General features: G+C 41.3%; 1 long non-coding RNA gene across 1 annotated transcript; it reads right to left on the bottom strand.

Moving 5' to 3' along the window:
* Positions 1-4,434: 4,434 nt before the first annotated feature.
* LOC104689766 lies at positions 4,435-12,282 on the bottom strand. Its single transcript, XR_751858.4, has 4 exons — positions 12,095-12,282; positions 9,929-10,059; positions 7,270-7,309; positions 4,435-7,188 (listed from the first exon to the last, which is right to left on the bottom strand). It is a non-coding gene; the product is annotated as an uncharacterized LOC104689766 (long non-coding RNA).
* Between the last annotated feature and the right edge of the window lie 7,209 nt (positions 12,283-19,491).

Here is a 19,491-nt window from a genome sequence, read left to right as displayed (position 1 = left end):
AAACTCCCTCCTGTCTCTGCACATGGGCTGAAATATTTATGTTGTAATAGGAAAATGTTCTCCCCAGTGTATCACGGCTGTGGAGGACAGGTTATCAGGGAAAACATGAAAAATTCAGTAGACTGCTGCTTCTGCTGGTGCACGTTTTTGTTCACCATTCAGAAATACAGAAAGCACAGAAGCTGTGTTATATTTGGGCAACTATTTTTGGGCATCCTGACTAGCCTCAACAGCAACAGCACAGAGTCCTGGAGACGATAAAAAAACGGAGGCAGCAACAGGACTTTCAGGCAGTACTTCGGAGTGGTTACGTCATGTGTGGGACCATGACACATCCTGTATGGCAAATCCAACACCAAGCATGCCCACCAAGATCCAGGTTTTCATGAAAAACAGAGAGAGGGGAGTGGAAGACTGCGATGGCTCCTGTTAGCATTTCTGAACAAGATCATCTTAGTACACTTGGACAAGATTGGCACAAACAATATTCTTAAATGCCTGTTCCACATTGACTTGTGCATAGTGGATGATTGCTGCACATGTATTTTATATAATTCAGGATATTACTTCTGAGTACCAAACACTTCACTATCAGGAAACCTCTGATTTTTAATAAGAATGCTATTGTTTGCCTGCATGTCTGTCTCCATTGAAATGTATCTCTCTTTTCCTCTCAATGAAAAGACTATCAAACAATCAAAGGACAAAGGAGGAACTTCACAACAGGGAAGGAAAAATATTTTAAACATGGAGCTTGTTTCATTTCATCTCATTGTTTACAAAATCTGTCTGACTAAGCATTGGTCTTAGCCACACCCCAGACGGACCTCAGTGAAGAATAGATGTTAAAAGAACACGGCCAAATGGACTGCATGCTGATGCGAAAGGATGAGGGTATGCAAGTGGTTTGCATACATGGATTTCAAAGTCCCAGCAGACTGAAATGAGAGCAGGGAGGCAAGAGAAGACTTTTTCCCAGTTCTAAAATGAAGACAGTTCTCTCCCAGCTCAGAAGGAGGAGGAGGAGGCTGGTAATGGGTTTGTAGATCCAATGTATCCTCTGCAGCAGAGTTTACCCCTTCTGTGAATATCCCAAAAGCTAGAGACATTCAGGTGCTACAATGACCCTGAACAGATATTTTAGCTGGGTCATCCGTGATACCACAGATGATTGTAAGGGATACCAGCAAGCCTCCTCCCACACAATGAGAGTCAAACGTTCTGTTAACTATGCTTCTAGCAAAAATCAGTGTCATCTCCTCTGTTAATGGCCCTATCACATTTGTGACATCAAGACTATGCTTTCTCAGGAACTGATTCTGGCAGACATATATCTGGACCAGGACAAAACTGTGGATTGTGCTGATGCCTCCTCTGATTGATGTTATCACGTCCTTTAAGTCTGTAAATTCTCTGGAGAACTCAGTGATATGGACATGACACATGGATAACAGTAGTAATACACCATCTCCTTCCCAGCATTATAGCTGTGTGTGCTTGCACGTACAACCCACATTTGAAATCAGCTCACTATTACTCTGCAGTGAGCAGAGCCCTTTTTCGGGCCTAATACTCTTCTCCAGCCTCAGACCTAGTACCTTTGTATATCCATCTTTCCTTTTTCCATAGTTCATCAATCTCTGCATGTCAGCACCTCACTGTTGTGTTTTACAGAGCACAGGCACATTGAGTGTCACTCACAGGCAGCAGGGTGAGGGCCTGCCTGCCAGGTGACACTGACAGCAGGCCCCACACAGGGGCAGGAGCAGAGACAATGGTTCTTTGCCTGTTGACAAAGCCCTCTTCTCCCACCTGTGAACGCCTGGACCCTCTGGTCTGTTTCTTGCAGCAAGGACTGGGCCCTTTTTCAGCCTTTCTAGCAAAGGAACCACAAAACGGTGTCCTTTAATTCCTCTGGTGATGGCTTATGTGAGGAGTCTAGTAACCATCCTCTGATGAGCTCTGGATTGTTGTGGGAAAGATAGAGTTCAGCAGCACATGTAAATCCATGCACAGTGCTATTCAAAGCTGGGCTACAGACCACCTGAAAATGAATGTCACTGCAAAGAGAGGAGTGGCGGGTTACGCTCTGTGTAATTACACAGCAAAAGAGCCATAGGGGACACCGAATTTTATTGGTCGAGGTTGTGTCAGTAGGGGTTGATGGAAGTTGTTGACTCTCGGTCACTGAGGCTGTCACAAATGCAAAGTTTGAGAAAAGCTTTTCACTTTGTTGTTCAGCACTGACATCAACTAAAGCCTTGGTTTTGTCAAGGAATTATGTACCAATATATATGTCTTTTTCATCACCACTACTTTTGCTAAGTGCTGAAAGAAGTAGGCTTTTTCTGTTGCTATTAAATGTGTTATTTTCCTGTCAAATTACTTTCTAGATTCATGACTCAGGTGTAATTTTGATGACACAAAGATGGTCCATTTTGAACTTCATGTACCATTCTTCTCACCACAGCTATAATTCTATTAAATCAAGTACAGACTGATTATTCTACAAATAACAAGAGATATTCTAGATGAAAATTGCTGTTCAATACAAAATATATTATTTTTATTTGCACCAAGGAGGAACTGTCAAAGATATTATTTCAATTTTTTTCATATTGCTTTACTTTCGGTGCAATGTCAAGGATACCAATGACCCTTCAGTGCATGATTAACTCTATTAAAGCATATTAATGTCATTGAAGAAATCTTGGTTAAACAGTTCCCAGAAAAAAAATTCCCTTAGTGAAAATATTTTAACAAACACAAATTTTAACACACACAGATGACTCTTGCTAGTCTCAGTAATGGTTTATGTCTAAAGGCTGCATGTGGACAGCTACACGTCCTTGAGTGGTTTGTGAGCTTGGCCTGAGACGTTCAGAAGGGAACTGGTTTCTACATCGAGTGAGGATAGCCAAGAAGAGTTGAAAGGACCAGCTTGCCTACAAATGTGTTTATCAAGCCAGATCTATGCCTCTGACCACTCCACTAGCGCAAAGGTTTGGCTCATAAACTTCTCTTTTCTTACAAGGCAAGGATCAGATCTCACTCACCACATAGGATAGGCTGGCATTCAGAGGTACGCGCTACACAAAGTCCTGGTAGTGTGTTTTCACAGCAGTCTCACGCTTTCCTGGAAGGATCTGCAGTGCAGAGAGGACACATGGCTGGTCAGCTTTCAGTCAGCATCCAACTGGGTGAGGGCTTCAGTTGCTAAATGACGCTCAGCTGTTCTCTCCCTGCCCAAATAGGAGTCTATCGACCATAAGGTCACAGCTCAGGCAAATGCCTGTGCAGGAGGGCATGTGGCACAAGCCTGCAGCAGCCAAGAACAAAACTTCAACCAGGAAGACAACCCCTGCCTTCCCTTCCCTACTGAGTGATGCACTGCTAGGGCCAGCCACAACATTGCCTCTGTCCTTGTTCCTCACAGCAAACAGAGCAAGTCAGAAAATCCTATCTGGCACATCACAGTGGCCACAGTTGAGGAAAGAATCTAGGATGCCAATCTCAACATGCTTCTACTCTACCTTCAGGGTAAAAACCCAGAAATTAGTTGTGGATATCCCACTGAGATTTCTGAGTCAAATCTCCAGTAATAGAGAGTGTACAAAGGTTTGTTTTCTGGTGTTTAGGAAAAGAGCACAAAACTGATTCTGTTGTGCTCTGGGAAGTGGTGACGTGGTATGAACAGTATGAACAGTTCTACTTCATTGGCCTCAGACACACAAAAGTAGAGAGGCATGATAATCAGTAGCAGTGCTGGCAAGACTGGAAAACAGAGCTGTGATGAGGCCTGATGAAATGTTGTGTTCTTCTGGACATGTGTTAGCATGCAAATCTCTTGATAACGAAGGCTGATAGCTGTTGGGAACTTTTCCTTACCCAACAGACAGTACTTTCCTAAGAAACCAGACAGTTTATGTTTCATGAGCCACTGGAAGGCACGGAGATGAAAAAAAAGAAAAAAAGAAAGTGTGCTGGGGACCTTGAGCATTGCATGCTGAATGTCTGGCACTCTAGAGCACTCACGAATACTCCTAAGGACCAGTGAGAATAAATAATTTTGCATTGACCTTAGTGAAGTAAGACCACCTTTGAGTTTCTATAATGAAATAATTCTTGCAGCACTAGTGTTGAAACATGAAGAAAGGCTAAGGGGATAAAATTTGTTCTCCTGATGGAAGACTTCAGGTGTGTATTACAGAGAGCAATGGTTAGAATTCTGGACTAATTCACACATGTGAAGACTACAGCTGACAGCTACAGAGGTCAGCATATTAGCTCTTAAGTACAAAATTTTGTCCAAATTGTGAACAACTGTTGGCGATCCTGAAGTCTTTGAGACCAAGGAGACAGACAGTCATATATTCACCAGACATGATCAGACTCAAAGAACACACAAACAGAAGATCTCACCCTTGCACTTCATATTTTCCATTTCTCCGTCTTTAATGGCAAGAAAAATTTTCACTTTATGTGTAAGTAATATCCATGCAACATGCTGAAGAGTAAAATCTCCAGTATGAAATTGGGTGGTCTTCTCCAGAGGGTTAATCCTTATGCTTTATTTCCTATTCTCATTGGCTTGCTGAATCCAAAGAAGAAGACGTACCAGAAGAATTTTTTTTTTAAAGGCAGAAGCCTGATCTTTAAAATACATTTTTCCAAAAGCTGTGTAACTTCTTTGCATAAGAAGAGCACAAACTGTCCTCCCCTGCAGTCTGTTGTAGACCAGGTACAGTTTTACACAAGAAAATTTTTCCACAGATTTGAACAACTTACCCACTTTAGCTTGTTGCGTGCTTTAAATACAGATAACACTATAAATACAGTGAAAACCAGGCTTTATTTTCAAAGTCAGAGTTTCTTTAACAGAGATCATCATGGACAATGAAATCCCAGAAAGTTCAAGCTGACAGTCTAAATTCTGTACTGCTTTAAATCTTACACATATTACCCAGAAGGAAAAAAAAAAAAAAGGATTTCTGGAGATATTAGTTACTCAGTTATTGTTCAATTTATATTAATTGTCAATTAACATTTGTTTTTCTTGCATTCACAATACAAATGGAAGAAGAAATGCAGAACATATCTACAGTAGAAGTTTTCAACTCCTTGACTACAGTCCTACAAAAAGCAAGGTGTAAATAATAAAAAGTTTTAAATTTAAAAAAAAAAGGTTTTAAATCCAACCAGATTAAAATGCAGGCAGGTGTATTACAGTGTTTATAAGCTCGAGGTTCTCCTTGTAAAAAGTATATGTTACTTACAAGAATTCATAATCATTTTCTCCAATATCTTAACAAAACCAAATTCTGTAATTGAGACAACCGCTCATAGGACTGCATTGTTTGCCCCTCACAGATATGGGGCACAGAAAGGATTCCTCTTATTTCCAGGAGAATGTTAAAGAACTCCTTTTAAAAGTAATTGTAAAGTGAGCAGAAGTAAAGTGGTTGGGGGACCTGGGAATGAACTGACAAGGTCCACAGGTACCAAGGAGAGTGACTTCAACCTCAGTTATGAACAAAAATAGCAGACCAGTCAAGAGGAGAATTTCAAAGACACAATCAATATTAAGTCTGGAGCTTTAGACTGTATTGATTTTTTGCTACATTCAAAGTTTGACCTTGCAAAGCAGGCTGGCTAGGCTATGGGAACACTAAGGAACAGGTGGGTCTTCACCCTGCCTCTCTTCTCTCATTGTGGTGACCCAGCAATAAACTCCAAAGCTGTCTACTCACGTCAAGGTCTCAGAAGAAGCTGTAGTTGCTGACCCAGGAATCAACACTTTCAAACTTACTTCTTCATTACTCTGCAAGTGCCTATTGACCATATTTTGGGAACGCAGTACTCGAAGTTCTTGGAGCGATTGAATTGGAAACCTGAGTCTGTTTTCCTGACCTCTCTACTACAGTTACCTGCTCGCACAGATATACCAACCGAACAGAGGATGTGACTTTGGTGTCCTTCCCAAGGCCAGTCAAGGCAGCTGGATTTTGTAATTACAGATAGTAAGGTTTCTTAGAGGTTACTCAATTCTTCTTGTTTTGAGGGAAAACTCCAATCAGGATTTGCAAGCACCCCTTCAAAAATTCTTTCTTGAAATCTAGTACATTTCTTAGGAGAAAATGGCATTTTCACACACACATCACCTCTGAAATGTCCTCGTTGAACTTGTCCATTTACATGAGTAAACTAATTAGCAGTAAACAGAATACATCTTAAGGAAACTTCAGATTCTTATTCACCAGCAGTTTGTGTGTTACTTTTTGAATTGCTGCTTCAGCTGGGCTGGAGACCAGCTGTAATCTAAATAGAGCACTAGCCAGAGTTCCAGAAGGAAAAAATGCCATGGACCTCAGTTTCAGGCATATAGAGGCATATGCAAAAATATGCAGTCCTCAGCTGCACTACCCTAGGAACAGAGCAAGGACATATATAAGGTCCCATCTGCCCATTATGCTCTACTCTGCTGCCTGCCACATCAAGCAAAAGTAGCCTGGGATGCTCTACCATCTCCCAACATTTAATCTAGATTCTAAACCCTTGTGTTTGTATTTGTTGCTGAATATGCCTCAGCTGTATTCTCTAGCTTTGATCCTCTCTTAGGTTGAGATGGAGGAGAAGAACCAAACTTCAGCAGAAGTCAAGACTGACATTGTGAATAAGACATTGACAAGAAAGAAAAGATAGACTTCTTCCCCCATTCCCTGCTCTCTGTTTCATCTACTCCCTTGACTCATCACCTATTACTAGCAGCATGTCATATTTACATTTTCTCTCTTGGAGGGAAGTAAAAAATACATAAGTTGAAACTTTCTTACAGATTTGGCTGGTCATCACACAAACACTGCACATTTGCTTTCATTGCTGTCCAATAAAAATTTTATGCTTTTCTGACGTAGCAAGCAGTTTTCTGGAGCACACTGTAGGCAATGCTAGTCAATTTTGCAAAGCTGTGAAACATCTGGTACGGCTGTAATATGTTGGCAGTGCTATCCATGCTACTCAGCTCCCAGTGAGAATTTTTTTTCCCTGTGTGCCAAATTGGAGCTGCTGTGAGCTTTGGGAAGACTGAAGCTTTCCCTAGCAGGTCATTAAATGAGTCATCAGTCCTGAATGAATCTTTGTATTACATGGATCACATGTTTAGTAGTCTCACTGAATACATTTTCGCATCTGGGGAAAAAAAAAAAGCAAGGATAACATTTTGGTGCTTCTGTTAGCCATAGATGTGATTTTGCTTGGATTGATTCTCACCTGTAGTCCTCCCTTCTTCTTGGATAGATGCCCTTCCTCCCTGGAAAAAAGAACAAATATAAGTTACTGTCTGTGATACATCTAAAGTCATGCCTCTTCTGTCACGTCTGAAGAACCTAGCCTCTTACGATCTTATGATCCCTGTGCTTCACACAGCCAGACCCCACACACAAGCAGCACTCTGGTTTCTCACTTGCATTCCAAGTTTCTGCATCAAGTGAGAGCTAAGGATGTGGGCAGCAACATCCAGTCACAGAATAGGAGAAAATCTGAGACTGCAAAGCATTAGGTACAGTGTCTGCTTGGTTTCCTGTGATAGTGTCACTGTTGGGTGTCAGAAAAAAAAGCCTTTCTTCAGGCCTCTTGAGAGCCTGCCTAATCTTTCCCACGGCTTGAAGCCTGCAAACATAAAAGCAGCCCAGGTTTTCAGCAATGTGAGGAGCCAGAAGATAACAACCTTGATACATTAAACATGATGCCACACCTGAGGATTTGCAAAGCTAGCAAAAGCTTTGAGTAAGGCCAGCTCAATGAGAACACGGTGTAGAATTAAGCTTCAGAACATATCCAGAACTGTGCAAAGCTTCCTTCTACATATGGCAAGGAGCATAGCACTTCCCAGAGTCCACTGACATTCCTAGAAAACTGGTTAAAGTCAGAATGCTCTGCCTGTACTGATGTCCCATGCACACCACAGTAATGCTGTCTAGTAGGTGGAAGTCTTTCTCTGCTTCCACTTTTGCTGCTCTGCAAAGAGCAGCAGTAGATTCATGAAGTCTTCTGCTGTTTCCAGTTCACCACCAAGCAGACCTTGGGCAGACAGAGCACATATGAGGAAGAGAGTTTATTTAAGTACCACCTCTGCTAATACTTGATGCTTTCAACCCCAATAGTGTCTGTAGCTACACAACTCAGTGCTGAATAGCAAAGGCTTTAAGAGGAAGGAAAAGCACAGGGATGAAGATCATCACTGTCTTGTCCATCGCAACCTGGTAGGGAAAAGCTTACCTTTTGAATCCAGTGAGCAGTTTCTCCCTCACATTATGCTGTCTCTGTCACTACTAACATACATGTGTTTTCAGTGCTGCTGGAGAAGCCAAGACTGACAGGACATGAAAGGAGGACCATAGGTCTCTTACTGTCTAATCAGCAAGTGGAAAGTTAGGAACAGAGCATGTCGCCTGATCCCAACTGCCCTTACATCCTTGATTTGCTGTGACCTGTGACTTTGACTTTGGTTCTGTGGTTTTGTCAGACAAATGATTTAATTTCTCCTGCTCTAGAAGTGGGGCTGGGACATGGGAATATGACTTCCTTGAGGAAAGGTGGTAGTTCAGACCTATATTTAAAGTCAACTCCGCATCCTTCTACTTCTTGTGCTTCAGTAAGGTCGCTGCCCCAAAGCTGCACAGCAGCCAGGCTCTGAGCCAGGCTCCAGACAAAGGAGAAAACATCCTAAATACGAAGCATCAGGCATTTTATCCTACTTTTCCAGAGCCTTAGCTATATCCTTGGCCATAAAAATTAATCTGCAGTAAGGATCATGTCCCAGCATTCTGCTCTGCTTTACTGCCAATTTCCACCCAGGCAGTTTCCATTAACACTGATCTGCTGCCTACACAGGTGCTCACTGCCCATCCAACAAGCTCAGACACAAGCAGGCCAGCCTCCACTGTCAAACATGTAGCCAGGTTCTCCTCTGCTCAGTCTGAGCCTGTTTACACCAGTATCTGGCCAGTTGCAGTCTTAACCTGTGTGCCCCAAGTCACCGAACAGCTACCGCACAGAAAATTGCAGACTAAAAGCACAGTCTTTAGGCATAAATCCTTGGGCTTTTCCCAAATGCTTCTCACCTGCTTCTTCTCAGGCCCAAGCCTAAATCAACAAACAGGCACTAAGACCACCCCAGTCCTGCTCTCTCCATGCCACAGACCTGCTTTTGGTGTTTCTAACATTAGCTATCACCAGAGCAGAATGTTTATGCGTAGCACCCCAGCCAAAGCTATGGTTACAGCCATCTCTGAAAGGATTCTGCAGGCTTACTTTAGTTCTCTCCCCCAGCTTTAGACCTACTAACATGCAGTTTCAGCCTTCACACACCTGTGTGTTAGTATGTTCCTGTGGAGTCAAAGCAAAAGAGGAAAATAGATGTTAAACCATCAATACCCAGAACTTAGCTTAACTTGAATTCAGAGGTAAGCAATGACATTTTAGGCTGAAACATTTGATCCATAGGCTTTTCCTAAATAAAACACATCATTTTCTAGCTTAAGAAAATTGCGTTAACTCCTATTAGCAAGGTGTAGAAGACTGCTAGCAGGTGCATGTTGTGAATTCAGTTGCCAAGACCAAGGAACAAATATAAGAGGATAGGTCTGCAAGTATGTAGTTTACAAGTCAGTGTGGCATTAATGGCCAAATCTCCTGCAACGCAAAAGACTTTTTAAATTGGAGCTGGAGTCACACTGTTCTTTGCATTTTAAAACAGGCTTTTCCAAAGCATTTTCTTAAACTATAGTTTGTATTTAATCCTGAAAGGTACCTCTTTATTCCTAAAAAAACCTTTTTTAAATAGATGTCATAGGCAATTCAATCTGAATTTCCAACTCCCATTTTACTTATCAAAAAGTAAAATGTTTTGGAAATGTGAAACCCTTACCTGGATTTGTCCCACCCAGCAATTCTGTTTCCATTTCCTCATCATTTTACTCAGCTGGAGCTTTCAACTTTCCTCTGGGGAGATAAAAGATCACCTTGATTCCTGCAGCTACTTGTATTGACTGTTGTTTGCTAGCAGGCAGAAAAACAGAAGGGCAGTCAGAAAAATAGGTTTCCCCTCATCAATCTAACCCCACAAGGCTTAGCTCTGCTGGCAACTCACTCACTTCCAGAAAGGAATTAAGTGTTTCTAACAATTGCGGAAATAACAGAAAGCTGCAAGATAAGAGCCACTTCCTCTGCGCTAGTCTTGCAGGGGTAATTCAGCAGGAAGTGGATATTCCCTCTATCATTTCTAGCAAGAAAAGGGGGCTCACTGGAGGAGATCATTGCAGATGTGAAGTAAATCCCAGCTCACCCCTCAAACCACAAGGCTTTACTCCAGATGGGGCTGTCCTTATGCTTTCAGAAACATCAAGGGATAATGGCTTTTTGGAGTGAGTTGGAGAAGGATCTGCCTCTGGGCATTGGGTAGTGGGTGTAAAAAATGAGTTAAATGTATAGTAAAGGGATTTTATAGAAGATTAGCTGTAAAAACAAAGTCACACGTTTGTCTCAAGGAAAGAAGTACCTGAAGAAGGACTAAATATTTGTCTTTTTGTATCTCTCTTCCTCTGTCTAGGCTTTTATCTTACATAAATGAGCACTGTGTACACAAAATACCTTGTGAACAATGTTTATAAACCTCAACTGTGTAGAGATAGGGCAGATAGAAATGCGGAGATCAGTCTTCCTGTCAATCAGCACCACAGGTGCAGGCCTCTGCTTCTGATGGCACACATCATGACCAGCATCTGCTTCTGAAAGCTGCAGCTCTTCACTGGGTCAACTCAGAATGACATGTGGCATCAGCTAGTGGCATCAAAGAATCAAAGCAGGACTTGAAACAACTGGATTTTCTCCATTTTCTCATCCCTAGTCTGTGTTTCAGTGGAGGAGTTTGACATAAAAGCATACAAAATAAATTTATAATAGGATGTGAAGCAGTAGAAATAACCAATAAGATAGGCTTCCTTCTGTGGTAAACTTCCTTACCTACCTTCAAAAATGGTGATTGACTACACTCAGTGCAAATACAGGAGAATGAAATACCGTTAACCTTTCCACGACTGATTTTCTTTATTGTCACAGCCATTTTGCCATTATGGAACAAATAATAAGATTCCTCAAGAAGGACTTTTGGAATACATAGCATTAAAAAGAGTAAGAATTCGTTCTGGTGTCAACAGAAAATGGGGTAAAAGAACATTTCAGGTAGCATATTACTTTGCATGTGTTGAGTTGGGTTTATCCAACATGAGTCCCTCTTGAAATGTTACTTTGTTGTCTTGAAATTATATTATTTTCCAAGCGGCTCTAAAGAGAAACATGGCATTATATAAATCTGTACGAAATGCAGAGATTCAAAAATCCCTCCCACCAGAAAGTCGATTATTCTAAACTGTTCTCATCTTCTACAAATAACTAATTCTTTTGCAGTGTTTTTTTGTCTATAAATCTCAAAGAACATCTATAAGCATGAGACCCTATTCTCAGCCAGGTGACATTTGTCAACTCATTGAATGTAGTGCAATAACTTCTGAAAGCTGCAGGAGTTTACTAAATTGCCCATGTAAAGAGCGGTAAGCACCTTATCATCTGCTCTCCTCATTGAGGCATCATCAGGACCTCCCCCTGGTAAGAAGTAATTCATCATTTCATCTAAGCCATCAACAGAAAAAACACAGTACAAACATCTGGGTGCTGAGAAGCACCCATCCCAGTGTCTCCAAGAGCTTTAACTAGATGTTTTATACAGCAGAGATCTCTCCCCAGGAAATATGCCACAAGAGTTTACACATTCTCTGCACAAATATCTTCTTCTTTAGGCAATTCTTCCTGCTAATTACTTCCAGCAATTATGTAAATACATAGGGACACAGATATAAAAAGAAGAACATGTGATGTCAGCTTCCCATATATTTAGAGTTTCACTTTTCAGCTAAAGGAAGGAGAGGTAAACAAGTAGTCCAGCAAAAACAACCAAGGGACCGCCAAGTATGATACACCAAATATAATGAACACAGCACAACACAGTTGAGGCAGCTATAGGTTTGAAAATACATACCATCCAAATGGAAAACATCAGCTATTTAAATTCTCTTTAACTACCGTTTCTTCTGTTTCTCTCTGTTAAATCACCATGGTTTGGAGCTTTAACAAAAAAGGGTTTAATCAGCCTGTTTCTGATGTAGGGAGTAGGTTGAAGTAATAATAGCAGACTGGAAAGATGTCTTCTGTTGCCTAGCATTGTTGTGCCAAATATAGACACCATGTGTTACATCCCAGCCCAAGTGATCCCAAAGCATCTTCTTCCGTAAAGTCCCTTTTGCTTTGGGAAGGCAACACCTAAACACACAGCCAACTGAGAGAGAATAGAATTTCAATTCCATTGAATATAGTGAATAACTGCCTACCAAAATCATTCCTCTCCAAAAGCAGTCTATCTGTTGTTGGAAAGTTAAAAAAAAAATTGTAAAAAAAAAAAGCTTTTGTTTTTCAAAAGAAAAAACCCTACATTTCTTTTTTAAAGCCAGAAACAAAATGTCACTTCATTTTTCTCTCAAGCATAAAATAAATAACAGCTTGGTAATCAGCTCTCAGAGGATGAAAACATTTGCACTGAAATGTTTACTAGCATAGAGAGTGAAATTTTCGTTTAACTGATAATGTAGGAACAGTCTGCTTCTGGAAAGTTCAAAGAACATAACAGTCAAGCAAGAGGTGGTAGTTTGTTTCTGAACCCGTAACAAAGCATTCACCACACATATAAGCAAGGTTGGAAAAATGCTGGAGGCTCTCTGTCCCTCAGTAACTGCCCCCTGATTTTGAAAAACTCTGGGTCCATACGCACACTACCATCAGTCTGTACGCAACCTTCAAAGGGTAAAATGCTTTTGTGATTCAAAACAGAGTGCAATAGAACACAAAACCGCTTTATTTTTTCTTTAGTAGTTCACAAGACAAATTGCCAGTTATTGACCCACAGCAGGGTTTTACAGATGTCTTTGATACTTTTCAGTGTAAAAGATACTTTAAGGTACACTTAAAAAACTGACATCTCTGTTTTTCCTTGGATTGTATCTAATTGACAAAGCCTAGATACTGAGCATGATGGTGACCAGAAATAATCTAATTTAATAGGAGAAGGCTGGGATAGGCTTAATACCATACTTGTAAACATTTACAAAATTTACAGAGATTCTCATTTTTGATGGAACAAAGTTCAGATCAACTCCCTGGTAACTTCTGGGGTAGAAGAGGGAGAGAAGGCAAAACCAAAACTGAGATCCCCTCATAACTGAAAACACATTAAAACAAACAAAAAGCTTGTTTGTTTTAAAAATGCTTACAAAATCCTCATTTGATGCACAAATCCAAATTCAGAATCCTCCCAAGCTATTCCAAAATGGAGTTGATTCTTCCACCCCCATCTGATCTACAGTGAGTCAATCACAGCCCCAGGAAACTACATAGGTTTTACAGCTACCTTGTAACACAGACGTCTCTCTGGCTTGTTACATTTGAAATTTAGGGGGAATTTTTAGCCTCTTAAAAAACCCTTAAGTTTTAGTTCCCAGGCAGCCTAAACTGATAAAAGCTTTCATGTAGGTCCACTGATTTTTCCCCACAGAATAGCTGATCCTTACCTTCTACCTCTGTCATATGCAACAGAGCAGAGAAGTCAAAATACCCCAAACATTCTCACATCCTTTCCATGATTGGCTTTTGATGCAACAATATAGACAAGTACGGCACAAATGCAGCCCTGCTGCTCCAGAATTTTTCAAATGCAGCCACAGAGATCAGAGGATAAATATTGCTTTATTTATAGTAAGAACTAATCACATCCTCTTACCATTGAAGGAGGCAATAACTGTTAACATTCCCGCATCACAGGAAGCATCTTCTTGAGTCAGGTACAGGGGATCCTTTGGTTGCCACATGACTCCAGCATTGTTTCTGTGCTTCTGTCTGACTGTACAGGGCATTAGCGTGGGCTCCAGGAGACTGCAGGGTAGATCTGCCCTGCTGGTGGCCTCACAGAAGTCTGTGCTGCCATTTTGCCACAGTGACATGACAATAAAGGAGTCCCATTTTTTGTAAATTGTGTTTAGATTTAGAGGCATGGACTTCTATTCAGGGCATAGGGATTATTCTCTTTCATACACCAGGCTTGGATTATGAAGTGGTAAACAAGCTTCACAGCCAAGGTAAAGACATTTCCTGCTCTCTTTTGGTTCTCCTTCTAGTGTGTTTTATCTTGTAATTGTAAAAAACAGGGAATAAGCCTACAAGGTACCATTTTTAATGTTTAATCATATTTTGTACAAGAAAAGTTAGATTATACATGGACAAAGGACACAAAATATTTGTTCTTGCTAGCAGGATGAAACCTGAAAATTCTGGTTCTGTATTTAAAAGATGGAACTTATTTCAGGATGAGATAAGAATTAGCATGATCTAGAGCATTAATAGGACACACACTTCAGATTTCTTATTCCTGCAGATACCTTCAGGGCAGCTAGGAGCTGATATTTCCTGAGATATTTTAAGAGACCATGAAAGCACATTGTTTTTCTTACTGGGACAAAAAAGCACTTTTCACAGGCTTTATTTGATCTGGAAGCAGGGGAAAAAAAACCACAATCCAATAGCTAAGCCTGGAATCGCTTCTTTTAAAGGTGTAGGACCCAACAAGTCCCCAGTGAGAGCAGCTCAATGCAAGTGACATGCTCCTCTGGTCAGGCTGCTGGTCTGGCAGTTTGGGTACCTAGTTCGGTTGACATCAGTTTTTGGTGTTTGCTATTCTCAGATCAGTGGCCTAACCAAGCATCCCCCTATGCAGCAATCAATCCATCAGAGGGCAATAAGAATAAAAAAAGAGTTGTACTACAGAACCAGATTTATTAAAAACTCTATCATTTATACCACCAGGAAAAGCAATACTGCCAGTTTGCAGCTGTCTTTTAAAAATAAACTGTGCTGACAATTTTCTTAAAAATAACAGAAAACAAGGTAATCAATGAGACAGAAAGAGTGGAAAACCCTGCTCTGAGAAGCTGAAAAACAACAGTTAGTCCTATGGGAGAATATATCAGTAGAAAATCAGTTTGTTTACTCAGGAAAACCTGCTGAGATTAATTACAAGTGAAAGTCTGATATAATCTATTGTATTTCAGATCACGTTCCCAAAAAAGATACGCGCCTTCCCTATAGAGTAATTCTGTACGTGGTATGTGGTAGAGGCAGCCATCACATTAATACGGTTTATTCATGTGATTTCCTAGCATGGGAAATAGGCTGGGATCACAGAATGAGATCCAATTTCTTGGCTAGAGAAGTGAGCTCTTTCACAGAGGAGCACAGTAGCAGTATGAAAATGCGTAGTTGCTTAATCTCCACTCAAATCATCACCAGTATCTCAGCATACTCTTGATCTTCCTTGCTAGAATGCTGGGATGAATGCCAGGGACTTTGGCAAAAGCAATATGAATATGACCAACAGACCAAAGCACCAAGGCTAAACCCTGAACATGTTGCTTGCAAAGTAATCCCACCGATAAGGGAGTGTGCTTACCCAGAAGAAGCACTTCTTTCTCTTTTTATGGAAACATCTGCAATTTTGACTTGACAGACAAAAAAGCAGAGGAAAGTCTTTCATCTTCATTCAAAGACTGAAATCTTTTCAGACTTGCCATTGCTGAGCTACCATTGGCATACCAACAGTGGCATGATATAAAAATATATGTGCTTTATTTCCAATGGAGAATATTTCAGGAACACTTCAGGATATTAAATGGCATTCCAAATGTTGCTGAACCAAACATTGTTCTGTCTTCTTTGGGAAAAACAATTTTCCTCAGAAATCTCATACCTTCATTCCAACCATGGACTCAACCCCATAGGTATTTCAAACATCGCCCGTGACATCATAGATGTACTTTTTCCTACAGCTATCAACAGAAGGAACAGAAACAGCAAACACAACGAGTTTTCTCCCCAAATTTCAATTCTGTCTCAGCACAAGTCCTCTGCCTCACATCACAGTCTATCTGCAGGTGGTTATTTCCACTTCTCAGACACATAATGCGAATAATTTCATAAGGACAACAATCTACTTGGTGTTTGGGTTTGGGGTCTTTTTGTTCCCTTAGGAGATATCCATGCTATGTTATGGCTCCCTTCCTTCCTTCTAAGCAGCAAATCTATGCTCTATGGCAAGAGGTGGCTTGAGATGAGCTGACACCCCTGGAGACTGAAAGCTTTCATATCTCCCCAGGCTATACTGCACCTTACTGCCTGGAGCTTCTGGCAGTGAATCTGACATAGAGTGTAACCACCACTGGGAGGAGAGGAAATCACACTGTCAATAAGAGAAAAGCCTGCTGGCTGGCCTATGGAGTCATGGACACTGGACCTCAGCAGGCAAGCTGTCCTGCTGTTAGAACATTGAAATTTAAGGGGAAACATTCCTTCTGCTTCATGCAAAATTTAACTCTTAAATTAGTTGATAGCTCTTGAGAGTCATCTGTCTTGAAGGCATTCTGGAAAGTTGCTGAATAGAAGAAAGACAGAAGACACGGCACTGATCTGTTCACATTTCACTTTTAACTGTTAGATTTGCTCCTTTAGGATCCACTCCTGCTGTTTGTATTATTCAAATAGATATGACTGGTTACTTTGACAGACCTTTCATGGGAGCATATTTTTGCAGATTTCCTTCCCTGCTTTATGTTAGAACCCTCCATGTTCTACAATGAAAGGTTTGAGGGCTACAACTCTACAGCAACAGCTTCCTCAGACAAAACAGAAAAACAAGTGAAGTAGGAGAGAATTTCCCACAGTTGTGCTCTAGGTATGGAGTGCAGCTCAGATCCTTCCAGCCTCATACGACCTTGCCAGACTGCTTGCATTCTCCACTAGATAACAGACCCAGCAGAAAGCTAAAGATCTAATGCTTTCCAGGAATATAACTGAGAAAGAAAACAAACAACTCCTGCTGCAACCAAGGGGAGCTTCTCCAACTACTTCAGTGAGCTTTCAGAAGGGTTAGGCCAAGAGGACAAGGAGTAGAAACTGAGGCACAGGAAGTTCCACAAAAATATGAGGAAGAAGGAATAAGGAAGAACTTCTTTACTGTGCAGGTGACCATGCACTGGTTTCCCAGAGAGGTTGTACAGTCTCCCTCACTGGAGATATTCAAGGACTGTCTGGATGAACTCCTGTGGCATGTGCTCTAGGGTGACCCTGCTTATGCAGGGAGGTTGGACCAGATGACCCCCTGTGGTCCCTTCCAACCTGACCCATTCTATAGTTCTGCTAACTCAAAGTGAAAGATCTGCTGTATTCCCTCTGGCACCAGGAGAGAAACACACAATCTGCTGCTTCCTAAACCCTCATTTTCTGCACTACATAGGCTTACTATGTTTACACTTTTGCTGTCTCAGAAATGTCAAGCTCATCAAGAATTTGTAAAGCCTCGTCACCTGGATGTGTGTGATCACATGGGAAACTCAGCTCACCCAGCCCAACAGCAGGCACAAAATACAACTTAGAAGCCAGCCAGCTTCACACTACTGATATTGACGTCTACATTGGTTGGACTTGATGATCTCAAAGGTCTTTTCCAACCTAGTAGATACTGTGATTCTGCAACTGAGTCTTAAAGCCTCTACACTGACATTTGAATCCTATAATTAAACATGTGTCAGTGTCTATATGACGATCTGAAGGGCACCACTGGGCCTGCCTGATGTTGCCTGGCCCCCCAGGGCTCCTCCTGCCTGCCCATGGGTACGGATGGTGTTGTTCCTCTCAGGACCCAGCCCTAGAGCCCCTGAAAGCCCTCAGCTCCCGCCATGCCCAGACAGTCTGCACAGTTAGGCAGGATGACTGTCCCCTTGCTCTGCTGGTCTGGCACTTGTGACACCTGAATTCTGTGCTGACTCAGCTCCTGGGCAGCCCGTGGCATGCCCCTGCATCTACATGGAGGAAAACAGCCTGGCCACCTAGTCTCCCCTCCAAAATATTCCAAGTTTTCTGTTTGGAAAAGGCAGGCATTAATTATTACCACCTCTCTCCTCTGGAGCAGACAGAACAAACTGCTCTTATTTTTCAACTGTGAGTCACCAGTTTGGATGGTGGAGAAAGGAAGACAGGGGTGCTGATGTAATCCCTAACTCTTTCGGGGTACCCATCTGCCAAGGAGGAAAAAGCAGATTGTACTCCCAGGCAAAGCTTACAGACCATTTGTTCAGGAAGGTATCACGAGAGCAATGGGCACAGATCTGTGGCTGAGCAGCCAAGAAAGTAGAAGGCAGATGAGCATTGGGAGAGCACACAGACCTAGAGCTCTCCCATGCAGTACTGGAGATACAGGAGCAGTCTCTGCGTGCTTAGGGTAAGGCACTCAAGTTTCATCCCAACTCTCCTTTCCCACCAGTTTCTTTGGCTGTGGAAAGGACATAAATAAACACGGGGCGCATTCTTTCCTAAAAATCCTCTCAATGGGCATCTTGTCTTCCAGACACAGAGAAGAAAAAAGGTAATTGTGAAAAGATGTGCCTTTACTATCTTCATAAGCTGTGTTTAAAGGCCCAAGTCCCTTGAACATCCCACTCTCATTACGGGCAACTAAAGGCCAGCATCTGTCACCTATATCATGCTATTCCCAGCATGATTTTCTAGATACAGTCTTTTGTACACCCATGGGATGAGAAGGCAGTCTGCCCAAGGAACTCAGGGATTTCTTTGAAGTTCTTGCCATTCCTGGTCCAGTGCCCTAACTTAATTAACATCTTTGGCTAGGAACATGATAGTGAAATCAGAAGAACAAAAGAAATCACTCTTCCGATCAACTTGGATTTCTCTTCCAAAATAATAAATCTGTACTTGCAACAGAACCCTAAGAGTTTACACATTCAATAGATAACTGAAGTAAATAATTATTTGAACTTTCAAAAGTAATTTATTTTAATAGCCCATCTATTTAAAGAGCCCATCTGCTATTTAAATTATCCACAACCATTTGTTATTTAAAAAAAAATTGAACATATGTGGCTTTAATCTTTGTTTGGGATTTAATCAACGCTCCCAACCTTGCCAGGAGTATTTTAAATAAAACTTCTTTTTGTAAATCAGAGATTTTAATGAAGCATTACTAGCTGCCAGTATATTCTTTTAATAATCAGAGACAGGGTTCTGTCTCATGGCTTCAGAAAAGCTAGACAAAAATTGGTCTAAATTACTCTTCAAAGCAGCCCTGAAATATCTTCAGAATCTGCTAAGCATGTCTGAGTTCATTTCAGGAAGTTGCCAAGGTAATCTATGTAGTGAGAAGAGTAATGAAGATCAAAATAAAAGTTGGAGAAAAAGTCATCCCTTAATACTGTCTTTGTCCCAGACCATGACCCTCAACAACATTTATCAGGATAACAGGCCATTCACTGGAAACCCTTTCCC

This window comes from Corvus cornix, chromosome Z (genome assembly GCF_000738735.6).
Source record: "Corvus cornix cornix isolate S_Up_H32 chromosome Z, ASM73873v5, whole genome shotgun sequence".
Lineage (NCBI taxonomy): Eukaryota > Metazoa > Chordata > Aves > Passeriformes > Corvidae > Corvus > Corvus cornix.
The sequence above is the reverse complement of the archived record's forward strand: the minus strand, read 5'-3'. Positions and strand labels throughout refer to the sequence as shown.